A 22,057-nucleotide genomic window follows, 5' to 3' on the forward strand; every position below is an offset into this window, starting at 1 on the left:
ATTCAATTTCCTTCATCAGTCTCTTTAGTTTTCAAGGTATAGATTTATCATCTCCCTAGTTGAATGCATTTAAGTTTTTTTTATTCTTTAAAAAATAAAAAGATTTCTATTTATTTATATGAGAGAGAGAGAAAGAGAGGGAAAACACAAGCAGGGGAGGGACTCAAGCAGACTTACACTGAGTGGGGAGGCTGATGAGGGGCTTGATCTCATGACCCTGAGATCATGACCTGAACTGAAAGAGTCAGATGTTTAAATGACTGAGCCACCCAGTCAGTGGCTGGTGCTCCACCATTTTATTTTTCTTGAGGAAATTATAGATGGGGTTGCTTTCTTAATTTTCCCTTTTTCTTTTCATCTTTCTTTCTTTCTTCAATTTTTTTATATATACAAAATGCATATAAGCTGTCTATTAACTTTCTTAACTGTGCATCCTAACATTGGGATTGATGACTCTGATGGCCACCTGGGCTCCTCTTTCCACTGTGACTTTGTGGTTCCTGGAGGAGACCATTGGGCACCATCTTTGGACCATTGGTTCTTTGAGGAGAGCATTGGGCATCATTATTTTGCACATCAGCAGCACTTCAAGTTCCTTGATGTGTGGAATAGGCATATCCAGAAGCCACTGCGAAGCATGTACTTTGTTTTCCTGTTGCTCCCATAACAAATTTGGGCATCAAGGTCTAGCCCCTGAATCGTCTGTGTGCATTATTGTTGGTGCTTCTGGGTTTCTGCCAGTTGTGGTTAATTTTCACATAGAGGTCTGACTGAATTTGGCTGAACTTCTTGGTCATCTTTTTAATGATCTTGGGTTTCATCAGAGGTCTGAGGATGGCCAGGATATTGAGTAGGAAATGGCTGCTCCCTTCTCAGTCAGTGCTGAGGAAAAGAGCTTAATTTCTTCTTCTAATAGTTGATGTTAGTGTATAGAAATGCAACTTACTTTCATGTATTGATTTTGTATTCTACAACTTTACTGACTTTATTACTTCAAATATTTTGTTGTTGTTGTTTGTGCAATTTTATTGAAAAAAATTAGTTACTAGCAGGGTTGCTCACTCATCCATTAGCAATTTGCTTCATTTATTCAGTGCTATATTAAATAGCATATTGGAAGACAGATTAACTCATAGCGCCAAGCCTCCTTACAATTTAAATGAGAATTACAAAATATTTGAGACCCTATTTGGGAATACAAAGGTGTTTGACTTCCACTTTTCATTCTCTGTAGAACAAGAACAGGCCATTCCTTTATCGACATGTATAAAATACATCGCGTTTTTTGCTGTGCTGATGCTATCAACGCAATACCTATTTTCCAGCCACATCAGTTATAAGCATAAAATATATCATTTACCCTCAAATCAGTAACAGTGAAAGGCTTAAAAAAGCCTGGTGCTAGAATAATGCTGTTTCCCTTGATGTGACAACCGAGCATCCATCTCCCTCACACTCAGATGATTTCTTCAGCATGTTAGAGCAGAGAGGAGTAGTTTAAGTCTCATAACCAAGTTAGAGTGAAGACACTGGCCATGTAACAAACATGCTTCATTTTTAAAAAAAATTCTGAATCTTGGACAACTGTTCTCTTGTAATTACTTTCCAGTTTCTAAAAGCAGTTACTGTCCAAAGCTGGAGGAACTTAAGTCTTCTCAGATGAGCATGCAAATGGGTGGAGGGAGGCAAAGAAAAAATAAAATTAAAACAGATGAGGTATGATAGGGGAGCAGCTGGGAAAGAAAATGAAACAAACAAACAAAAAAGGAACAGTTAATTAAAGTTTATTCCAGCTATAATGCAGGTTATTCTGACTTTAAGGAAGCATCACATGGCATAGTTCTGAATCCATTCCCAAGATATTCTGTTGTACTTCTCTCTGTCTGTGCTATGGATCCAAGCAATCTCTGGTATTAGGAGTCATCTGGGTTTGGATCACACACCAATGAACAAGTGGATAAAAGATCTTTCAAAATAGTTACAGAGGGAGACCATTGTGATCTTAGAATATCAAGACAAATGCTGCCATTACTATTAATATTTGGATGATAAATTCTTGTTGTAAATGCAACCTTAGGTGATTTGAAGGTGTAATCTGTTGGAAAATTAATTGTTAATAATAATACGCTGTCTTGATATGAGCTGTCATTAGGTCCCACAATTGTTGCTTGCCAATAAAGCATGCAATCTCCAACCAGACCTGCAGAATGTTGTGCTGGTGAGTCATGGGCAAAGTCACTAAGTTCCTTATTAAACCATTTTAGTGCCATAGCCTGTGCTTTTTGTCTGGCTGCTCACTCTCTTGGTGTGTACTCAAAGGTCCAGCCAAAACTCTTGATTATCTGAGCAGCAGGGAAGAATTTTCTCCTCATCTCACACTGGCTGTAACAGACACAGGTCCTCCCTCAAGCTGTAGCCTTGGCCTCCTCCCTGTGGGGAAGCTGGTATGTCCCCATAAGGGCTCATGCTCAAGACACAGCCCTTGTAATTGGTTTTTGTTTTTTGTTTGTTTGTTTGTTTGTTTTCCGTGGGGTCTTTACAGTTTTCTACATGTAATAGTATGTCACCTGCAAATAGAGACAGTCTTAATTTTTCCTTTCTGTGACATCACCTGGGTGTCCTTGAATTTATTTCAGTTCTGACTTTAGCTACCTGGAGACTGTAACCATCCCTCAAAAGAATGTACTGTTAAAATACAACCCATCAGAAATGATACTAGCCACTAAGCATGCTTCGATATAGACTTAAGAAAGCATGTGATGGCAACAGGACACTAGGGGAGAGGACAGTATAGGTCTTTGAAGCTGAGCAGCTGGAGATGCCCAGCTCACTCAAGACAGAATGCCACCTGCTTTATTTTCCCCTACCAGAGGGTGCCTGCAGTTAGTCAGACAATCGTTTGTTTGGGCTTACTCACTATAGGTCATGTACTATGTGACCAGACATATTTCATTTTTTTTCTTACTTATCTACAAGACTCATGGTCAATGTGTAACCTACTCTGGCTTCTTTATTGGTTGTTACCTGTTTTCCAATAAATATGAGACCGAGGAGTTGTTCGGGGGAACAGTCTTTTCAACTGTCACCCCTGCTCCCTTTCTCTTGCAGCTGACGTGTCTGTGCCTCATTCTTCTCCTGTGTACCCTCAGGAAGTGGCAGAGAAAACACCATGTCTCACAGTTTAAGGGCTCTTGTCTCATAGGACGCCATGTCAGAGGGTAATTACAGGTAGTACATCCTCTGGTTAGCTATAGCTTCTGTTCAACTTCGATACAAATTGGAAGTTTTCTTGACCTCCTCCCCCTTGGTTTTGATTACTTGCTGGAACAGCTCACAAAATTCAGGGAAACACTAAATTACATTTATCAATTTGTTACAGGATATGGACGGCCAAATGAAGAGATCCATAATACAAGGTCTAGGAGGCTTGGGAGTATAGCAGAATCTCTATTGGTGAATTTGGGGTATACCACCCCCAAATAAATGGATATGTTTTCCAATCTGAAGGCTTTCTGAACCCTGTATCTTTGGGATTTTTATGAAGGCTTTCTCATGGAAGCATGATCAATATTAGCTCCAGTTCTATCATCTCCCTCCTTTAAAGAAGTGGGGGGTGAGGTTGAAAAATCCCAAGCTCAAATTATGCTGTTTTCCTTGTTTTCCTGGTTTAACCCCTCCTTTTTCTAGGAGCCCACCTAGAATTACATCATTAGAATAAAAGAGTGCTCTTATCACTTAGGAATTTACAAGGATTTTAGGAGCCCTGTGTCAGGGACTGAGGACAAAGACAAAATGTTAGAACAAAAGATGCTCCCAGTGTACTTATCACTAAGGAATTTATAAGGATTTTAGGAACTCTTTGTCAGAAACCGGGAGCTGAGACCAATATAGGTATTTCTTATTACTTCACAATACAACACTTCTGACACATCTGTGCACCAAATCAGGAAATTTGCTTGATATGATTTCAATTCTTTAAAATTTATTTAGACATTTTTGTGGACAAACATATGATGTTATTGTTACATTTGAGCCAGCTGATCAAGTTTTATGTCTCCTGTGCACCTCCCCCAAAAGTCAGCCTGGCAGACATGGGTACAAGGTCATTCTGGTGAGACATGAGAAGGTGTGAGCATGAGAATAGCACCTCTGAACTCCAGGGAGGATTTCTATCTGTTGCTAGATGTGTGCTAAATTTGAAGCCTATTCCTCAGGCAGCAGCTTTCAAGGTATGCAAATAGGGCTTTTTCAGGGAAAAACTGGTAGATAGGCATTTCCGTCTGTTGCCTCTGCTGAGCCCTGAGGGGCTAATGAGTTAATAAGACTTTACATCCATTATCAAAGGCAGAACATAAGAGGGAAAGCATCCAGGTGAATATTTATTATTATTATTATTAACATATAATGTAGTATTTGTTTCAGAAGCACAGGTCTGTGATTCATCAGTCTCACACAAAACTCACCACAACACATACCCTTCCCAATATCCAGTCCATCACTCAGCACCCCATCCCTCACCCCCACTCCAAGAACCCTGTTTTACCTGAGATTGAGTCTCTTCTGATTTGTCTTCCTCTCTGGTTTCTTCTTATTTCATTTTTTCTTCTCTTCTTCTATGATCCTCTACCTTGTTTCTCAAATTCTACATATCAGTGAGATCATATGGTAATTGTCTTTCTCTAAATGACTTATTTCACTTGGCATAATATCCTCTAGTTCCATCCGTGTTGTTGCAAATGTTAAGAGGTCATTTTTTGATGGCTATGTAATATTCCACTGTATGTCTATACCACAGCTTCATCTCTTGATGGACATATGGACTCTTTCCATAGTTGGGCTATTGTGGACATTGCTGTTATAACATTTGGGTACACATGCCCCTTTGGACCACTACATTTATATATTTGGGGTAAATACCCAGTGTGCAATTTCTGGGTCACATGGTAACTTTTAAAATTTTTTAATTTTTAATTTCTTTTTTATTTTTGAGAATCCTCTAGACTATTTTCCAGGGTGGCTGTACCAGCTTGCATTTCTACCAACAGTAGGAGGGCTCCCCTTTCACTCTATTGTCGCCAACATCTGTTGTTTCCTAGCTTTTTAATTTTTGTCCTTCTGAGTCGTGTGAGGTGGTATCTCCTTGTGGTTTTCATTTGTATTTCCCTGATGCCAAGTGATGTTGAGCACTTTTACATGGGTGTTTTGGCCACCTGGATGTCTTCTTTGCAGAAATATCTGTTCATGTCAGCTGTCCATTTTTTGATTGGATTATTTGTTCTTTGCATGCTGGGTTTGATAAGTTCTTTGTAGAGTTTGGATACTAACCCTTTATCTGATATGTCATTAGCAAATATCTTCTGTTATATATAAATACATATATTTAAAAATAAATATAACCGTTCTGTTGGTTGGCTTTTGGTTTTGTTGACTGTTTCCTTTGCTGTGCAAAGGCTTTTTATCTTGATGAAATCCCAATAGTTCACTTTTGCCCTTGCTTCCCTTGCCTTTAGTGATGTTTTTAGGACGAAGTGCTGTGGCTGAGGTGAAGAGATTGCTGCCTGTGTTCTCGTCAAGGATTTTGATGGATTCCTGTCTCACACTGAGGTTTTTCTTCTATATGGAGTCTATTTTATTGTGTGGTGTAAAAAAATGATCCAGCTTCATTCTTCTGCATGTGTCCAATTTTCCAAACACCATTTTTTAAGGAGACTGCCTTTTTTTCATAGGACATTCTTTCCTGCTTTGTCAAAGATTAGTTGACCATAGAGTTGAGGGTCCATTTCTGGGCTCTCTATTCTGTTCATTTTAAATGTATTCTTTAGGTGAAATCCTTCTCAAATAATAATGCTGATAGTACTAACAAATGCTGAGTGATGGTTGCCATGTTAGGCACTACAAATGCCACAATATAGTATTTTCCTTTGGAGTACTGAAAAACTTAATTACCAAAAAGTTATTTTATCAAAATTAAAAAGTTTGTGATTGAGAAGACACCAATTAGAGTGTGAAAAATCAACCATCCAGAAAGGGAGAAAATATTTGCAAATCAAATTTTTGATAAGATATTTATATCCACAGTTTATAAAGAATACTTACAGTCCAATCATGAGAAGATACCTCAATTTTAACAATTGGCAACAGAAACTAATATAACATTTCTGTCAATTATACTTTAATAATAAATTTAAAACATTAAAAAAATCCATGTGCTACATAAAAGAAGTTAGCTACAAAATCCATGGATGGCAGACTCCTTTTATATCAATATCCAGGAAAGCTAATCTATAGGGACAGAAATTTGATTAATGGTTCTTTGGGAGAAAGAATACAAAATGACCTCTAGGACATCTGAGGTTTCTTTTTAGGATGATGAAAATGTTCTGAATTTATGTTTTGGGGATGGTTTCATAGCTTTGTAAGTGTGCTATATATATTTGAATTTTGTACTTTAAACAGGCAAATTATGGTATGTAAATTATATTTTATTACAGTATCTACTCAAATAATGATAATATAATCAACCTTTGAGCAAAAAGAGATTTTTTTTTTCAGAAATTCTAGATACTGAGTTGATATAATCTATCATATTTCTACTAATTTATCATTCTCTCCTTCTTTGGGTTCTATCCTATTTTTAAAGAAGCTTCCTTTCTAAGTTATGTATATTACTTTATATTTTGGGGGTAGAAAGTTGTTGCACTAGTTGTCTACTAAATCAATGAGGTTAAAATTCAACTTTGAAATGGATGGCTGAAAATAAAAATGGATTTAAGATCAGCTAATTCATGGTGCTAATTTCAAAATTAGCCTCAAGAATGGGATGAAACTCATATTCACTGTTGACAGAAGAACTTATCAATAGTTCTAGCTAATGAAAAAAATTGTAGTACTCATGAAGGGTCATTAATGACTGTCCTTGCATTGAGCAAATCTGTATTAGACATTGTGTGGAAGTCCAGTTTGGCAGCTACTCCCTTGTTCTTCATGTGGGCAATGTTAGCAGTTTGATCTGCAAGCAAAGGATGCCCACTATGGGGATCCCATAATAGATTGCCTCATAGATGCCTTTGGTTCCACCATGAATTATGAAGTCTTTGGTTTTGGATTACTTGAGATTGAGTGAATTTCAGCAAATTATTGATTATATGTCTTAGAAATAAGAAGAGAGTAGGATGATATAAAGTTTTGAAAGAGGCAGTGTATTTATACAACCGTTTTGTGTACAATTCAAACTGCATTAGAATGTCATTCAGAATTCAAAGGAAGAGGCACTAAGTCGGTGGGAAAGGTAAGTGAAGGCTTTATAGAAGACATGTGCATTTCTTGTGACTGGAAAAATGAATATAACAGAGTGTACATTAAACTGGGGGCATGTTAGAATATATTCCCTTAAGGAAATAGTGAAGTTGTTGAGTCTGACAAATACTGTGTCAAGGCAGCAGGAAGTATGATGACAATGATATAGGAATCAGAAGAAGGAAAGGCTGTTCTTTATCATGAAATGTGTTATCACTTCATGCAAGACTGTGAGGTTTTGTTTTTTTTTAATAGAAAATTGAGAGGCACTAGTTATAAAAGAGAAGATGTTATTTTTCAGTGCCCCCTGATATACCCCCACAATGGGGGTAATAATTCCTCTAAGGAGAGAATTAGGAGACAGAATGATAATCCAGAAAGGTGTTGAAAATTGCTCTGTAAGAAGTAATTACACAGAAACTTAAGATATTTTGTTGTGGACATTACGAATATGACTGTATGTAATAAAATGCCAATAATTTGTAGAATATTAACTGTGGTATCTTATCCTTTCCCTCTAGGAAAGTGGTGGGGTTTCTTTAGGCTTTCAATAAGAAGAATATGTTCAATATATTTCTTCCTGGAGAACTAGTATTTTCTGGTTGGCTGCTAATCATTTTAGCATTTTTTGTTCCAGCGTCTTACCCTGAAGATCATTCTGGGGGATCTACTTATACAGTGAGTATTTGGCCCTAAGATGTCTAGTTTTTTACCACTAAATCTCCATAGAACTTCTTGAGGTAAATAAAATACCTTATCTCATGAGTTAAACTGCGAAATTATAGCATGTTAGACTATAAATAGATGAAGATACATCTAGTAAAACCCTGGCATGACAGATAAAGAAACAAGGACAAGAGATGTTATATAAGGAAAACCAATGAAGTACTCATGTACTAGGAATACTCATATTACATGTACTTATTTTAATATTCAATTAAGTATAAATGTAATCATAATGTTTTATACTTAGGAGTTAGACAAATGAGATTATCAATGAACAATGAAAGCATACAAAACATTTTAAGGTAGTCATTATAATTATAGTAAAAAGAGGTAGCAAATTACTAATGGTGTGTCTGTTTGCTTTAAAATAACACAGGCTTATTGAAAGAATATTTGGAAAAGTATGGAAGAGAATAAAAGAAGTAAGATTCACCTCTGGTCTCCATCCAGGTATATACTTAATGTGAAAAAATGCATGCATTTTTTTTTTGCTCATTTTGATTATTTCTATCTGTATAGTGTTATATTTGCATAATATGAAGTAAAAAGAAAGACTATGTGTGTGGAAGTGAGGGGGAAGGACCAGGGATAGGGAGAGAGAGAATCTAAAGCAGGCTCCACTCTCATCATGGAGCCCATTGTGGGGCTCCATCTCACAACCCTGAGGTTATGAACTGTGCCAAAATCAAGAGGTGGTCACTTAATCACCCTACCATCACTCGAAACCCCCGACCACCCAGGGGACTCGAACCCCCTGACCGCCCAGGGGACAGTTATCGACTGCCCAGGTTGATTGCACCCAGGCAATTGACCCCTGTTGATCTACCAGCAGAGGGATGGAGCATCCCTACATCCATTCCAGCCCTGGGGAGCATGGCTGCATCCAGCTTCTTGCCAGTGGGCTATACCTTGAAGCTATAGCTATAGCTACCTATAGCCAGTGGGTTATACCCTGGAGCTCCGCATCCAGACAGATAGACAAGATCCTGATACCTCCAGAGGCTTTTCCCAGAAATTCCTACGCTGGCTCAGTTCTTGTTTGATCCCCGACAAGCCCCCAATGTTAGGGTCCGTGATCAAAGGAACGAGACTCATTCAAAGCGAAAGCCAAACAAACCTTTATTTTGCGCCAAGCATCAGAAACCAAACCAACTAGTAGGGGCCATCTCTTATGAAGAAAAGATGATGACGACCCCAACAAGGCCACTCCCAATGAGGCCGCTCCGGATGAGACCACTCTGGACGAGGCCGCTCCAGACAAGCCAGGCACCCCCATAAATATATAATTTTTAGAGAATCTTGTTGCAATTTGTCAGATGCCTTATTTCTTTAAAGGAGAGTACAGAAGTATTCTGGGATCCTCATAATTAATGGAAAGCAAGTACTTTTTAAGAACTCTTTATTTTACATAATAAAGAATATGGACAGTCTTCATAAACATTGACTTGGATTCAAGTGTTGTTTTGCAACGTCATAACAGCAGCTACTATTACTAATTATTATGATTATACAACTAATCGTCATTCTCCTTGTCCTCTTCCTCATCTTGTTCCACTCCCATTGACATCATCACAATCTCTTAGTGTGAAAGGAGACATCTTCCAAGAATAGGTTTAGATTGAATAGAACTTTCACTAATCTTACCTCAGGCTTTACCTTTGTGAAAGTTTCCATAGGTTGCCAGAATAATTTGTAATCAAGAAAGATTTCATTAATCCCTAAATAAGACCTCAGGTTTATGTTGCTGCTAATCAAATGGTAGACAAAAAGGATCTCTGAATAGGTCATTTAATAGTTCAGTAAGGGATGCTTGCTGCCAATGTCTTAAAGATATACAATGAATTTAAAACACATATATTCTTTTTCTTATAGGAAATATCATCCTATATACTAACAGTGTTACTTTGTAACTTTAAACTGTTGATAGTTTCCATATAGAAGTGGTAGAAATTTAATAAGTGTGCAGAATTTATGGTCCTTATCATACATGAAATGTCCATTTTCCCCTTGATCATTTTGACATTATGGTGTCAAGAACTCAGTTCCCTATGGGATCTTTACTGAAGTTTCATACAGGCTTGGTATATGGCAGAGAACCCTTGCTCCAATAAGCATATCCATTTTATGTTCTAAATGTCAAACTCTGGGATCACAAATGAGGAATTACTCAAATGCTGTAAGAAAGGCAAATATTTTGGATTTGGCTGCCAATATTGTTGGGGACACATAGTATTGTTAAGGAATTGTCTTCCCCTTAAGGCTAGAATAATGGCGAAGAGCCTTAACACTTACCAAAAAATGTGAGCATTTCATACCTCATCTGATTGTCAAACTATGCATTTACTCTTAAGTATGGCAAAGAATATCTACAAATTTGCTAGAATATACAGTCTTTATCTTTGGAAACTAGTTCTTATTCAGTGAGGGATTATATCAAATTAGGTGGACAAATTTTAGATTTTTAATAATACTCATAATAGTAACAAAATCATGACAGTAGTTAATACTACTTCTGTATCACTGATTATGTGCCAGAGACATTTTAAGGGTTTTATAGATATTAAATAATTTTTTCACTGAAAGAAATATGAGATTGATAATGTAGAGTTGGCATAGTCTTATCTTTAACATCTGGTTTTTCTGTCATGTTGTCTGAACTCTTGCAACAACCTCCTAAATGGTTCTCTTTTTCATTCTTGCTCCTCTACAATCCAATCCAGTGATGGCATCTTGGATACTTTTTGAAAAAGGAAATCTGATCATATATTTCCCTTTTCACACTCCCTTTTACCCTTTTTATTAGCTCCCTAATGCTCTTAGTAGATGCTTCAGAAGCCTTATAATTATTTATCTCTAACATACTTGTTCAACATCATCAGCCTCTTTATTCAGCCTCTTTCTATTAGACAAAACAGACTTCTCAGGAACTGTCATTATTACTCTACCTTATTTACTTTTCAGAGTCTTCTTCTCTCCCCATTCCTTCTTCTTCAAGTCTCACTTATCAATGATATGAGATACCTTTCTATGATTCCTGTTGAATGTTCATTACTATTGCGGTCTTTCCTTATTGTAATATTATACTTTTCACATAATGTTTTATAACATGCATGTATTTTGTCTTTCCAAGTAGAATGTCAGGCATGTATGGGTAGAAATTGTGTTTACACTGTTCTCTGAATATCCAGGACTTACCTCTGAGCTAGTCACTTCCAGAATATTCTTTGAATGAATGAATGATACTTTCTTGTGTGTTGAATAATGAAGGCCTTAACTGACCCTATTCCCAAAGTCTCCAGGTATAATATGTTGTTTTGCAATGATAATAAAATTCACATGGTAATTTCATCTAATATAATTGCAATATTAGAAATATTTACATTTTTAATTAGCATATATCAGCTTTCCATATCTTTCTCACTGTAATCAGACCTTCTAAATAAAGAATACAGAATCATTTCTACTGAAAATAAAATATAAACAAAGCAAAACATACAGAAATAGGTTACTATAGGCAAGAGATTGACAGGTTTGTGGGTGAGTCCTCCAATAAACTGAAAATGTGGTAGGAATGAGTGAGGAAATTCAGGACCCCAGTAGACTTGAGTGAACTATATTTCATCTTTCCTTAATAAGTCAGATAATATAGTGCATCTACCTGAAGGGAAAAAAGCAAACAAAATGTAGAGGAAACAGGAATATTATAATGTGAATATACCAGGTAATTTTCTGAAAGGAGCTTGAGATAATTTAGCCAAAGCTGTTTAAAAGTGCCTGTGGTTTGGAGAAAGACTCAAGATGAAGGAGGAGTAGCAGACTGAGAGGACATCCAGTTGCAGGAGTACAGTTAGATAGTTATCAACATTCTGTACACTTACAAATTCAACAGGAGATTGAAGAGAAGAGCAGCAATTCTAGAAACAGAAAATCGACCACTTTCTTAAAGGTAGGAAGTGCAGAGAAGTGAATCCAAAGTGACAGGAAGATAGACTGCTGGGGGAAGGACCAGCTCCTGGCAAGCGGTGGAGAAATGGAGCACAGAATTTGAACTTTTAAAATTCTGCTCCACTGAGGGACATTGATCCAGAGGCTAAGCAGGGGCGGAGCCCACACAGGGACAGTGTGGTCTCAGGTTTCATGGGGTAACAAAAGGATCAGGGTTGTCTGAATGTAGCAGAGCTCAAAGGTATTAGAGCGGGGAAGGCGGCTATGGAGACGGAACTTTGGAGAGAGCTCTCAGCTTGGGATTACCTTAAACTGTGATCTGTGCACAATCAGACCACTACTCTTTGAGCAGGGATGCCACAAGTGGCAGATCTGGGGAGAACCACCAAAAGAGCAGAGTGGCAGGAATCTGTTGGGTTTGGAGATTCCAGAAGGGGCTGTGCACCAGAGACAGAAATGCTCAGTCACAAGCCAGGTGAGCTTGGAGCACAGTGGGAGACCAGGAAGATGGAAGTGATTGAGCGATTTTCTCAGAAGGCACACTGAGGAGTGGGACTCTGAGCTCTCAGTTCCTCTGCGCTGTAGATCGGGAGGCTACCATTTTCATTCCCATCTTCCAGAGCTCTATGGAAATTGTTCAGGGAACAAAAGCTCCCAAGAGTGAACCCTGAGCAGATTACTTAGCCCAGCCCCTGGCAAGGGTGGTGCAGTTCCGCCTTGAAAAAAGGCATTTAAGGATCACTACAACAGGCCCCTCCCCCAGAAGATCAACAAAAACATCTAGCCAAGACCAAGCTCACTGATCAGGAACAGCAGAATTCCAGAGGAGTAAAAACAAAACATGGAATTTATGTCTTTTTCATGATTCTTTAATCTTGCAAAGTTAAACTTTAAAAATTTTTGTATTCTAATTTTTTTTAACTTTTCCTCTTTCCTCTTTTAATGTTTTTTAACTAGTTTATCTTAACAACACCTTTCTAAAAACAAAAATAAAAACAACCCTTTTAAACCTTCATTATTATAGTCATATTTTATCCTTCATCTTATCTAACTTTATTTTTGGTACACATATAGGGTTTTTCTTCTAAAAAGTTTTGGGATATGACTTCTTCTAGTAGATCAAAATATGTCCTAAATAGAGCACAAGGCCTTATTCTAGTCTCCATCTTGAGCAAATTCTCTCCACTTTCTTTTCCCAACCAGCTTATCTTACCAATTCCTTTTTTTGAATTTTTAAACTTCTTTTTACCCCCTTCCTACTCCCTCCAGTATGGGATCTCTTCTGATATGGATAGCATACATTTTTCTAGGGTCTTTACCACCATTTACTATTTTATTCTCTCGGTCATATACTCTTATCATATACTCATACACTCTTATCTCGATAAAATGACAAGGCAGAAAAACTCACCACAAAAAAAAGAACAAGAGGCAGCACCAAAGGCTAGGGATCAAATTGATACAGACATTGGTAAGATGTCAGATCTAGAGTTCAGAATGATGATTCGCAAAGGCCTAGCTGGGCTTGAAAAAGACATGGAAGATTTTAGAACCCTGTCTGGAGAAATAAAAGCCCTTTCTAGAGAAATAAAAGAGCTAAAATCTAAACAAACTGAAATTTAAAAAGCTATTAATAGGATGCGATCAAAAGAAGAGTCTCTTACTGCTAGGATAAAGGAGGCAGAAGAGAGAATTAGTGATGTAGAAAACCAAATGATGGAGAATAAAGAAGCTGAGCAAAAGAGAGACAAACAACTACTGGACCATGAGGGGAGAATTTGAGAGATAAGTGATACCATAAGATAAAACAATATTAGAATAATTGAGATTACAGAAGAAGAAGAAAGAGAGAGGGGAGCAGAAGGTATATTGGAGCAAATTATAGTAGAGATTTCCCTTATATGGCAAAGGGAACAAGCATCAAAATCCAGGAGGCACAGAGAACCCCCTCAAAATCAATGAGAAAATGTCCACACCCCATCATCCCATAGTAAAATTTATGTCTTAGTGACAAAGAGAGAATCCTGAAAGTAGCCCAGGAGAAGAAGTCTGTAACATACAATGGTAGAAATATTAGATAGGCATCAGATTTATCCACAGAGACCTGGCAGACCAGAAAGAACTGGTATGATACATTAAGAACACTAAATGAAAAAAAAAATGCATCCAAGAATACTACATCCAGCTAGGTTATCACTGAAAATAGAGGGAGAGATAAAAAACCTTCCAAGACAAACAAAAACTGAAAGAATTTGTAAACATCAAATAGCCCTGCAGGAAATTTTGAAAGGGCTCCTCTAAGCAAAGAGAGAGCCTAAAAGTAGTAGACCAGAAAGGAACAGAGAAAATATACAGTAACAGTCACCTTACAGGCAATACAATGGCACTAAATTAATCTTTCAATAATTACCCAGATGTGAATGGGCTAAATGCCCCAATCAAAAGACACAGGTTATCAGAATGGATTAAAAAAAAAAAGAGATACCCATCGATATGCTGTCTACAAGAAACTCATTTTAGACCCAAAGACACCTCCAGATATAAAGGGAGGGTATGGAAAATCATTTACCATGCTAATGCACATCAAAAGAAAGCTGGGATGGCAGTCCTTATATCAGATTAATTAGATTTTAAGCAGAAGACTATAAAAAGAGATGAGGAAGGACACTATATCATACTCAAAGTGTCTCTCCAACAAGAAGACTAACAATTTTAAATATCTATGCCCCTAATATGGGGGCAGCCAATATATAAATCAAGTAATAACAAAATCAAAGAAACATTTTGACAATAATATAATAATAGTAGGGGAATTTAACACCTCCTTCACTGAAATGGACAGATCATCCAAGCAAAGATCAAAAAAGAAATAAAGGCCTTCAATGACACACTGGACCAGATGGACAACACAGATATATTCAACACATTCCATCCCAAAGCAACACAATACACATTCTTCTTTAGTGCACATGGAACATTCTCCAGAATAGATCACATCCTGATTTGCGAATCAGCTCTCAACTGGTACCAAAAGATTGGGATAATTCCCTGTATATTTTCAGACCACAATGAAACTAGAACTCAATCACAACAGGAAAGTTGGAAAGAACACAAATACATGAAGGCTAAAAGCATCCTACAAAAGGATCAATGGGTCAACCAGGAAATTAAAGAAGAATTGAAAAAAAATCATGGAAACAAATGATAATCAAAATACAACTGTTCAAAATCAGTGGGACACAACAAAGGCAGTCCTGAGAGGAAAAATATATAGCTATACAAAGCTTTCTCAAGAAACAAGAAATGTCTCAAATACACAACCTAACTCTATACCGAAAGGGACTGGAGAAAGTACAGCAAAGAAAGACTAAACCCAGCAGGAGAAGAGAAATAATAAAGATCAGAGCAGAAATCAATGACATGGAAACAAACAAACAACAACGACAACAACAACAAAATAGAAGAAATCAATGAAACAAGGCACTGGTTCTTTGAAAGAATTAATAAGATTGATAAACCCCTGGCCACACTTATCCAAAAGAAAAGAGAAAGGACCCAAATAAATAAAATCATGAATGAAAGAGGAGAGATCACAACCAACACCAAAGAAATACAAACAATTGTAAGAACATATTATGAACAACTACATGCTAGGAAATTTGACAATCTGGAAGAAATGGATGCATTCCTAGAGATGCATAAACTATTGAAACTGGACCAGGAAAAAATAGAAAACCTGAACAGACCCATCACCAGTAAGGAGATTGAAACAGTCATCAAAAATCTCCAAACAAACAAGAGCCCAGGACCAGATGGCTTCCAAAGGGAATCCTACCAAACATTAAAAGAAGAATTCATTCCTATTCTCCTGAAACTGTTCCAAAAAATAAAAATGAAAGGAAAACTTCCAAACTCATTTTATGAAGCCAGCATTATCTTGATCCCAAAACCACACAAAGACCCTATCAAAAAAGGGAACTACAGACCAATGTCCTTGATGAACACAGATGTTAAAATTCTCACCAAAATACTAGCCAATCGGATCCAACAGTACATTAGAAGGATTATTCACCACAACCAAGTGGGATTTATTCCTGGGCTGTGAGGTTGGTTCAACATCCGCAAATTGGTCAAAGTGAAACAATACATTAAAAAGAAAGAACAAGAACCAGATCATCTTCTCAATAGACGCTGAAAAAGCACTGACAAAGTACAGCATCCTATCTTGGTCAAAACTTTCACAGTGTATGGATAGAGCATACATACCTCAATATCGTCAAAGCCATCTATGAACAACCAACAGTGAATATCATTCTCAATGGAGAAAAACGGAGAACTTTTCGGCTTAAGTCAGGAACAGGGCAGGGATGTCCATTATCACCATTGCTGCTCAACATAGTGGTAGAAATCCTAGCCTCAGCAATCAGACAACAATAAGAAATTAAAGGCATCTAAATCAGGAAAGAATTTAAACTATCACTCTTTGCAGATGATGTGATACTTTATGTGGAACCCCAAAAGACTCCACTCCAAATTTGCTAGAACTTGTACGGGAATTCAGAAAAGTGTCAGGATATAAAATGAATACACAGAAATCAGTTGTGCTTCTATGCACCAACAACAAGACAGAAGAAAGAGAAATTAAGGTGTCAATCCCATTTATAATTGCTCCCCAAACCATAAGATACCTAGGAATATATCTAACCAAAGAGGCAAAGAATCTATACTCAGAAAACTATAAAGTACTCATGAAAGAAATTGAAGAAAACACAGAGAAATGGAAAAATGTTCCACGCTCATAGATTGGAAGAACAAATGTGAGAATGTCTATGCTACCTAAAGCATTCTACATGTTAAACACAATCCCTATCAAAATACCATCCTTGTTTTTCAAAAAAATGGAACAAATAACCCTAAAACTTATATGGAACCAGAAAAGAGCCCGAATAGCCAGAGGAATGTTGAAGAAGAAAGCCAGAGATGGTGGGCATCACAATTTCAGACTACAAGCTCTATTACAAAGCTGTCATCATCAAAACAGTATGGTACTGGTACAAAAACAGACACATAGATTAATGGAACAGAATAGAGAGCCCAGAAATAGACCCTCACCTCTATGGTAAACTAATCTCTGACAAAGCAAGAAGGAATGTCCAATGGGGGAAAAACAAAACAAAACAAAACAAAACCGTCTCTTCAACAAATGGAGTTGGGAAAATTGGACATCCATATGCAGAAGAATGAAGCCGGACCATTTCCTTACAACACACACAAAAATAGACCCCAAATGGATGAAAAACCTCTATGTGAGAAAGGAATCCATCAAAATCCTTGAGTAGAACACAGGCAGCAACCTCTTTGACCTCAGCCACAGCAACTTCTTCTTAAAAACATCATGAAAGGCAAGAGAAACAAGGCACAAATGAACTTGATCAATATTGAACACTTTTGCATGGCAAAGGAAACAGTCAACAAAACCAAAAGACAGCCAACAGAATGGGAGAAGATATTTGCAAATGACATATCAGATAAAAGGTTAGTATCCAATATTTATAAAGAACTTATCAAACTCAACACTGAAAGAATAAAGAATCCAATCAAGAAATGGGCAGAGGGGGCACCTGGGTGGCTCACTTGTTAGGCGCCTGTCTTCAGCTCCGGTCATGATCCCAGCGTCCTGGGATCAAGCCCCGCATCAGGCTCCCTGCTCAGTGGGTACCCTGCTTCTCCTTTCCCACTCCCCCTGCTTGTGTTCCCTCTCTCACTCACTGTATCTCTCTCTGTCAAATAATAAAGTCTTTAAAAATAAATAAATAAATAAATGGGCAGAGGACATGAATAGACATTTCTGCACAAAAGATATCCAGATGGCCAAGAGACACATGAAAAAGTGCTCCCATCACTCTGCATCATGGAAATACAAATCAAAAGTACAATGAGATATTACCTCACACCAGTCAGAATGACTAAAATTAACAATTCAGGAAATGGCAGATGCTTGGTGAAGATGTGGAGAAGGAAAACCCTCCTACACTGCTGGTGGGAATGAAAGCTGGTGCAGCGACTCTGGAAAACAGCATGGAGTTTCCCCAGAAAGTTGAAAATAGAGCTTGAGTTACTTTTCCCAGATGCCTCCACCTCCCCTCCCTTGAGAATGACCAATTTGCTCTTCTTTTTTTTAAACAGTTGATTTTATAACCTGCCACTTTACTGAAATCATTGCTTAATTCCAAAAGTGTTTTCATAACTTTTTTGTTTTTTTCTATTTTTAAGATCATATTACCAGCAAATAGTGATAATGTTGCTTCTTCATTCTCAATTTGGATGCCTTTTATTTCTTTGGCTGGCTTAATTGCTCTAGTAAGTACTTGCAGTCCTCTGTTGAATAGGAGTAGTGAGAATGGGCAACCTTGTCTTATATTTGATCACAGAGAAAACGCTTTCAGTTTCTCTCCATTGATTATAATGTTAGCAGTGGATTTATCACAAACAGCTTTTCTTATGTTGAGGTACATTCCTTCTATACTCAATCTGCTAAAGGTTTTTTATCAAAAAACATATATTTTGTCAAATGCTTTTTCGGCATCTATTGACATCATCAACTGCGTGATTTTTATCTTTGTGATGTGATGAATTGCATTTATTGATTTGTATATGTTGAACTATCCTTACATCCAGAGATAATTCCCAGTGGTCATGGTGTATATTCTGTTAATGTGTTCTTGAATTCAGATTGCTGATATTTTGTTGAGAACTTTTGCATCTATAGTCATCAGAAATGTCAGTGTATTCTTTTATCTGGTTTTGGTTTTAAGGTAATTTTGGCTTCATAGAAAGAGTGAAAATGTATTCTCTTCTTTGACGTTTTGGAAGAGTTTGAGTCTTGGTAGTCAATTTTTAAATGTTTCGCACAATTCACCTGTCTGCCTCTGGAGTTTCTGTGTTAAGAGCTTTTTGAATACTTACTTAATCTTTGGACTGATTATTGGTATCTTTTGTTAATTTTAAAAACTCAATTGTCTTATTATTCAATTGTAGGTTTTCATATAGCCTGATATAAATCCCTAATGAGAGGTATAATTTGCAAATACATACTCAATTCTGTGGATTGTCTTTTCACTTTCTTTGTGGCGTCCTTTATAGAATAGAAGTTTTAAATTTTTATAACATCCAATTTCTCTATTTTTGATTTGGTTGCTTGTGCTTTTGGTACCATATCTAAGCAAGCATTTCCAAATCCAAGATCACAGTTTTAACCCTATGTTTTTTTCCTTAAGAGTTATATAGTTCTAGTCTTACATGTAGATATTTGATTCATTTTGAGTAATTTTTACATATGGTTTGATGTAGGGTGTCCAACTTCATTCTTTTACATATGAATAATTAGTTTTTCCTGAAGAATTTATTTAAAAGAGTGTTCAGGGGCACCTGGGTGGCTCAGACGGTTAAAGCCTCTGGCTTCAGCTCAGGTCATGATCTCAGGGTCCTGGGATCGAGCCCCGCATTGGACTCTGCTCAGCAGGGAGCCTGCTTCCCCCCTCCCCCTGCCTTCCTCTCTACCTACTTGTGATCTCTGTCAAATAAATAAATAAAGTAAATAAAATAAAAATAAAAGAGTGTTTATTCCCTTCTCAAAAATGAACTGGCCATCACTGTGTAAGACAATTTCTGGTTCTAAAATCTATTCTATTGTTCCATATGCTTATTTGTATGCCCAAGTCACACTCTCTTGATTACTGTCATTTAGAACTTTTTTTCTTCCAAGTTTTAATTTAAATTCCAGTTAGTTAACATACAGTATAATAGATTCACATGTAGGATTTAATGATTCATCACTTACATACAACACCCAGTGCAGCGTAATTATTTTTAAAACCAGTGTAATTCTTCCAATTTAAAGATTGTTGGACTATATTTATTTTAGGTCCTTTAATATACCTATACAAATTTTAAGACTGGCTTGTCAATTCATATAAAAGAGTCAGCTGGGGTTTTGATAGAAATTTTGTTGGGCTGTATATCAATTGAAGAATTGCTATTACAAAATGCTGTTTAATCCTTGGATATGAGAGGACCTCCTTTTATTTAGAAATTTTAAAGTATCTTCCTGCAATGTTTTGTAGTTTCCATAGTATAAATTTTGCACTTTCTTGTTCAATTTATGAAATATTTTGTTCTTTTGATGGTATTGTACTGAGACCCTTAATTTCATTTTAGGTTGTTTATTACAGTTGTGTATTATATATTTTCCAGAGTTTTTCCCTATATAAAATCATGGCACCTGCCCATTTAAACAGTGCTATGTCTTCCTATCCAATGTGGATTTCTTTGTTTTATGTTCTTGCCTAGTTAGTTGTTTTGGTTTGAATCTTCAGTACGATGCTGAAAGGGTGAGAATGGATGTCATAATCTTGTTCCTTATCTTGTTCCTTATCTTGTTCCTTATCTTGTTATCCTTTTGTTTTAGGCCTATTCAGATTTTCATTTTCATCTTGAGTCTATTTAATAGTTCATCTTATCTGCATCTACTAGCATTGGAGTTTCTGTTGCAATGAGTTGAGTGCGTGATGAAAGAGTGGGTCATATTCCAAATGGTATAGGTCCTGTTGATCTTTTCTTCCAAGTTTTTTATTTAAATTACCAGTTAGTAAACATAGAGTATAATATTAGTTTCAGGTGTAGAATTTAGTGATTCACCACTTCCATAGAACACCTGGTGCTCATCACATCAAGAGCCCTCCTTAATGCCCATCACCCATTTAAGCAATTCCCTACCCACCTCCTCTGGTAACCATCAGTTTGTCTTCTGTAGTTAAGATTCTGTTGTCTGGTTTGCCTGTCTCTCTCTCTCTCTCTTATTTATTCCTTTTCATATGTTAATCACTTTCATTTCTTAAATTCCTCATATGAGTGAAATCATATGGTATTTGTCTTTCTCTGACTTATTTCGCTTAGCATACTACTCTCTAGTTCCATCCTTGTCTTTGCAAATGGCAAGATTTCATTCTTTTTTATGGCTGAGTAATATTCCATTGTATACATGAACCATCTCTTTATCCATTCATCCATCATTGATTGCTTACTCTCTTCAAGGTTAAGCAGTGTGCTCACTGGTGATAACCAGATCCTAGCAAGATTACTTGCTTAGCTTGTTAGGACTGCTAATTAGATTATTGAGACCACTATGATGATCTTTGATCCAAATGTTAATGCTTGATAAAAAATTGTGAGCAGCATCTGGTTCTCATGTAGCTTTAAGGATTAATTTTAGAGATCCTCAAGGAATTAAACATAGAGAATTTAAGAAACATGACTGCAAAGGCAGTATACAGGAAAAGGTGGAGTGGGTTTTGTTCATGAGGGTGTAAGAAAAAAAATTTTGTAATTTTTGTAAGAAAAAAATTGTTGATAATGCTGCTATATACATAGTGATGTGTGTGTCCCTTCAAATCAGTATTTTTGTGTTCTTTGGGTCAATATCTAGTAGAGCAATCCCCGGATCATAGGGTAGGTCTATTTTTAACTTTCTGAGGTATCTCCATACTGTTTTCCAGAGAGGCTGTCCCAGTTTGCATTTCCATCAACAGTGCAAGAGGGTTCCCCTTTCTTCATATCCTTGCCAGCACCTGTTTTTTTCCCATGATGATGATTTTAGCCATTCTAACAGTTGTGAGGTAATATCTCATTATAGTTTTTTTTTCTTTTTTTTTTAATTTTTTATTTTTTATAAACATATATTTTTATCCCCAGGGGTACATATAGAAGGATAATAGGATCATGAAAAGATGCTCAACATCACTCACCATCAGGAAATATGAATCAAAATTATAATGAGATCTGTGAATCTCATTATAGTTTTGATTCATATTTCCTGATGGTGAGTGATGTTGAGCATCTTTTCATGATCCTATTATCCTTCTATATGTCTTCTTTGGAAAAATGTCTGTTTATGTCTTCTGCCCACTTTTTAACTGGATTACTTATTCTGTTGTTGTTTTTGGTGTTGAGTTGTGTAAGTTCTTCACACATCCTTCAGTTCTTCAATTTCTTTCATGAGTGTTCTATGGTTTTCAGAGTACACATCTCTCAC

The 22,057-nt window shown here is 36.7% G+C and overlaps 1 pseudogene; it reads right to left on the minus strand.

The window, feature by feature from the left end:
• Positions 1–1,766: 1,766 nt before the first annotated feature.
• On the minus strand, positions 1,767–2,315 carry LOC116584062 (annotated as a pseudogene).
• Between the last annotated feature and the right edge of the window lie 19,742 nt (positions 2,316–22,057).

Source organism: Mustela erminea, chromosome 2 (genome assembly GCF_009829155.1).
Source record: "Mustela erminea isolate mMusErm1 chromosome 2, mMusErm1.Pri, whole genome shotgun sequence".
NCBI classification, from domain to species: Eukaryota; Metazoa; Chordata; class Mammalia; order Carnivora; family Mustelidae; genus Mustela; species Mustela erminea.